The following is a 6,000-nucleotide window of genomic DNA, read 5'->3' on the forward strand; positions in this document are numbered from 1 at the left end:
ATATAAAAAATGTAACATATATATATTACTTTTTTTCAATTTACATTTTTTTAATAATTTTATTTAATTTAAGTTTTTTTAATAAATTTTTTTAATTTACGTTTTTTTAATAAATTTTTTTAATTTACGTTTTTTAATAATTTTATTTAGTTTTTTAATAATTATATAAATGTATTATTTAGTAATTAATATAAACATTTTTTTTAATAATTTTAATAAACGATTTTAATTTTTTTATTGGAAACGTTATATAATTATATAAATATAAAAGTTTATTATAAACTTTTTTTTAATAATTTATATAAACTTTTTTTTTAATATAAACGTTATATAAATTTATATTTTAATGATTTATATAAACTTTTTTTAATAATTGTAATAAACCTTTTTAATTTACGTTAAATAATTTTAACGTTTTTTTTTAAATTTATTTAAATTTTTTTAAAAAAAGCTGTACATATTTATTAAAAAAACGTTTATTAAAAAAATTAAAAACGTTAATTATAAACTTTATTAAAAAAACATTTTAATTAACATTTATATATATTATATTATATAATTATAAGAAAAAACTTAAAATATTTAATTTACGTTTTTTTATAATTATTTAACATACAGTTTTTTTAAGTATATATGTACAGCTTTAAATTATACAATTAAACTCAGCTTTAAATATAGTTTAATAGGAGCAATGTTATTTCAATTAAAACGAATTGGCTTAGTGGTTTGGGGGTTGGTTTATGTCCATGTGCTCATGGGTTCGATTCTCATGGGAGACAATTTTTTTAGAGTTATTAAGCATAATATTCAATAAGCAAGCCACGTCAGCCAGCCAAACAGGTGATAGGGGGTTATCATTATTATTATTTTTACGAAGGGTTATTCTCGCTATTTTCTTTTTAATCGCAATTGTTACTTATTTATATTATATTTACTTAGTTAGATTTTAAACTCTAAATTTTCATTTTTTTTAAATTTTAATTCAACTTGTTCAAATAAGTTGAAGTATCCCTCTCACTCAGTGTTTTAAAAAACGGACCGGACCGGTCGAACCGGGAACCGGTCTGGTTCAATTGTCGGATCGGGTATGTCATCAAACCGGTGAAAACCGAAAAAATCGGCGGTTTAATTACTTTTTTTTAAATTTTTTTTTAACATTTCTTTTAAAAAAAATTTTTAACTTTTTTTTATATATTTAGTACTGTATTACTTAAATAGCATTTTCACATAGTTTTTTTCGTTAGTGACAAATTAAAAACTTTATTGTCTATTTGTTATCTTTGCTAATAAATTTTCTTAAATAGCATAAACATATTGAATTTTATTTGATTTTCTTTTTAGGAGGATCCTATTTTGAATTAAATTTGGTACATATTGGAGTTTTTTTTGTTATAAACTATTCAATTAAATTATGTTGTAATTAGACTTTGTTTGCAATTAGACTTTGTAATTTTTTACTATTTTGTTATGTGTGATACCTTTGTTTAAAATTTGAATTTAAGTTATGAAATTGTGAATTTATGATATGATATTTTTAAAAAATTTAAAAGCTAGTTATATTTTTTTAGAGACTGAATCATCCGGTTCGACCGGTTTTATACCTATATAATGACAGGTCCATTTAGCCGAGTTATCCAGTTTAATCCGGTTTGGTCGTGCGGTTCGACTAGTGACCCAGTGGTTCGACCGATAAACTAGTGACCCAGTATCCTCACCGGTTCGATGACCGGTCCGGTTTTTAAAACACTGCTCTCACTCCATTGTTATTCTTAATATTACATTTTATTTTTATTATGGTTTTTTATAAAGTTTATCAATCAATACTCTTTAAAATGAATAGTAAAAAAGAAAAAAAACTTATAATGACTATTATTTTTATTCCACATTATATTTTCCGTGTTATTTTATATATTTATTGACTTAATATTCTTTTTAGTTTCGAATGTTTATTTTGAGATTTATTTTGATCTTTTAATTTTAAAAAGATTCTTGTTTAATTCTTCAAAATGTATCATATTAATCCTTTTTGTATAATTAATGACGGAAAAACTAAAAAATCAGTTATTAAATTTGTCATTAATTAGATAAAAAGAACTAGCCGTTTTGAAAAGTTAAAAAACTAGTATAAATATTTTTTTAAATTAAAGAACTAAAATGAATCTCAAAATTAACATATAAATTTAAAAAAAAAAATATTAAACCTATATTTAATTATTTAGAATTAAAATAAATTTAAAATGCAAATATAAAAGTAAATAAATATTATAAATTTAATAAATTTAATAATAATGATGAAATGGAAATTAGCACACAGTGTCAAACTATATTAGAGATATTAGTTCTTTTGGGTAGAAGTCTGAGTATAGTCAATATTGGTTGTTAAAATGTTAGTTGTTAAGATTGATGAATCCATAAAGCGGTGATCGATGATAGTCATAATGGTAGTCATAGTGATAGTCGATGAGGATAGTTTTTGGTGAACAACGATGATCATATGATAGTAGTTGACGGTGATTAGAGTGGTGGTCAAGTAATGTTGGGCAACTATATGTTAGATTTTAAATTTTAAAATTTATATTTTGTTTTGAAATTTAAATAAAAATTGTTTTAAAATGAAAAAAAATCAAATTCAATCTCATTTTACTAGAATATTTCTTGTTTTTAAAATTTAACTTTTAGGATTAAACACCCAAGACTTACGACTGTTGTAATTAATAATAATAAATTTCTATGAGTGTGTTTCAAAATGATAAAAAAAAACATGCAAGTGAGTAAATGAACAATAAAAGCACGGGAAATAGTCCCACATAAAAAGTATCACTCATTTCGAAAGTCTTTATAAAGAGTTACATTCATTAACTCAATAAAAGAGGTAAATAGGATAAAATGTCACATGGACAAATGCGGTGGTCCCGAACGTTATGCCCCTTGTCTCCTCCATACATCTCCTCGTACCGACGACACCGGCTCTGCGACCCGGTCTGAAGGCGTGGGCATAGAGATGCTAGTATCAGATTGTAACGCTTTGACGGCCGACTTTCGTCGGGATTGTGGCGGCAAGTTGCTACACACGGCGGTGGTCGATGCTCTTGTTTTTTGTGGTCGTTGCTTAAGTTTAAATTTTGAATTTAGAAATAAACAATACTTCGTGAAGTATTGTAGAATGCAAATAACCGACGCTTAAAAAGTATTGTTATAGGCAAAATAGTACAACATTTAGTAAAATTGTTGCTAAAAGGGTCTATTTCATCAAAGGGGTGCAACCTTGTGAAACGGCACTAACTTGACTTATAAATTGATCATTTCGAATTTAGAAAATCACATTACAAACGTACTTCCTCTTCAATAACATTCCAGATTTAAGTCTGGATTCATTCCACTTAGAAGCATTATATAACAACAACCACCTCGAACGACCTCTAAATTTCTTTTTATTCTTTTTTCAAGTCAACAGAAATATTGAGCTAGCAAAATTTAAAATAAAAAAAGAGATCACAAATAAGTTGATACTTCTTTGTGATTCCAACTAGGTTAGCACCACCAACTTAAAAGACAAAAACGATACCCAGAAAAATATATTTAAAAAAATAATAATGATAAAGTATACAAGGACAAAAACTAAAACTCGTGAAAACAACATTACTTCAATTTAAAAGAAGACAAAACCCAATCCAATAAAAGAGGGAACATTGTTCCCTCCAACTATAACAATGAGTAGCAATACCAAAGCGTAGGTCTGGTAATAAAATTCGTACTCGCGGATTCACACTTGAACACGACCAAAATTTGATGAAAATCTGCTTCGATTGGTTTCATGTTTTACTCTCAACAACCCATAGTTATCTCAACAAACCATAATCATCTCAACAATATGAATCATACCCAACAATCTCCACCTTGGAGAATATCAAACCTCTATGAAGACTTCTTGCATAACGATTTATCATGGAAACTAGGGAGGTACACCTTCGGCTTAACATTGAGAAACAAGTAACAAGTCCAAGTAATTTCAGAACTTGTCATTGATGGCATACTTGGTCAACATCAACCTATTCAAGTAATATTTATCCAGATGCAAGTAACTCTCCAATCTTATGAAATATCATATCAATATGCTTATTCATAGCAAGATACACCTGATTTTCTATCAAGTAAATGGAACAAGACTATCATAATGCAATTGAACTCCACATTGCTCAACATCCAATTCTCTCACCAATCTTGTAAGTCATAAGGCTTTTTTGGCAGTTTCACATGCCGCCATATGTTAGAAATTCGGGTATGATAATCCTCGATAACTTCGAAGAATTGTGTTTGTTCACTTTCCGAACAAAGTATTTCGACCCTATTCTTGTCTGGGTTCACGAAATCTTTACGGGGATAATTCTCGAAGAACAATCTGTTTCTGACAATAGAGAACAGATCAGGAATGTAGAGAGGAAGTATAATTTTCGTGTACCAAAATTGAGGCCAAATGACTCCTTATATAGGAGATTAATAACTGAAACCGAAAAGGCACAACTTTTTAGAAAAACGGTTATATCGGTTGCGAAAGGGTACAACTATTCAAACGAATTTTTCGAACGGGACCCCAGCCAGGGGCTCTGCCCCTTGGACCCCGACAGGGCGCTGCCCCGCACCCCGCCAAGGGTTACGCCCCTTGGAACTCCGTTTCAATTATTCGTATTCAATTACACGTTTGACTCGACGAGCGTGCACTCCGCACTACCCTAACTCATTTCAAACTTAACGCATAATTGCATTGGCCTATAGTAAATCACATTACTATCAAAATACATTGATGATACTAAAATCACCAACACCATATACTATGCTTCTGCTGTTAACATGGTCACTATGGATTGAACCAATGATTTCCAAAAAATAGGTCCTCATAATTAAGTAAAGACATACCAAATTGTAGACCTCCTATCATCCATATCACCAACTTGTTCATTGTTAAACATGATACTATAACTCATAGTACTCTTCAAGTGTGTGAAAATCCACTTGACTGCTACCGAATGACGCTTTCCTAGTTTAGACATAAAGTTACAAACTTGACTTACACCTTGTGCCAAATTTTGTCTAATGCAAATCATATCATACATTAAACAACCCACATCATTGTCATATGGGACCTTTGAAATATACTCAGCTTTTCCATCCATCTTTCGACACTAATCCAATGAAAGCTTAAATTGATTCGCCAATAGAGTACTCACAGTTTTTGAATTACTTACGCGAAACTTGTTTAGCATCTTTTCAACATAGCTTTTGTGAGAGAGTTATAATTTCTTAGCACTCCTAACCATATGAGTTTCCATACCAATTTTTTTATTATTAACACCTAAGTCTTTCATGTCAAACTCCTTTCCTAAAATGATTTTTAATTCATTTACATCATGTAAATGATTAGCAATGATCAAAATATGATTAACATAAAATAACAGAAAAATAAAAGAGCCATCATCAAGGCTCCTAACATAAACACAAAAGTCATACAGACACCTTTTGAGCTAATCTTAAGCATGTATGAATCAAAGCGCTTGTACCATTGCCTTGGAGATTGCTTTAAACCATACAAAGACCTCTTTAATTTGCAAACTAGTTTGCCTTCTCCAATGATAATGAACCCCTGTAGTTTCTCCATGTATATTTGATCATCTAGATTATCGTGAAGAAATATTGTCTTCACATCCATCTTCTCTAAATGCATGTCTCGACTAGCTACCAAGGCTAACACTCCCCTGATAAAAGTATGTCTAACAAGCGGAGAAAATATATCATCATAATCAATCCTCTTCTATTGTGAGTACCCATTTGCTTCAATAAGAGCCTTGGGTTTTTCTCATTCTTTTTCTGTTATTGTTGGTTTTATCTTGAACACCCACTTACAACCGATGGTCTTTTCCCTTAGGAAGCTAAACAAGCTCCCATGTCTGATTTTTCTTTAAGGCTCCATCTCACCTACCATTGAACCCATCCAATTATCTTTAT

This window comes from Vicia villosa, linkage group LG1 (genome assembly GCF_029867415.1).
Source record: "Vicia villosa cultivar HV-30 ecotype Madison, WI linkage group LG1, Vvil1.0, whole genome shotgun sequence".
NCBI classification, from domain to species: domain Eukaryota; kingdom Viridiplantae; phylum Streptophyta; class Magnoliopsida; order Fabales; family Fabaceae; genus Vicia; species Vicia villosa.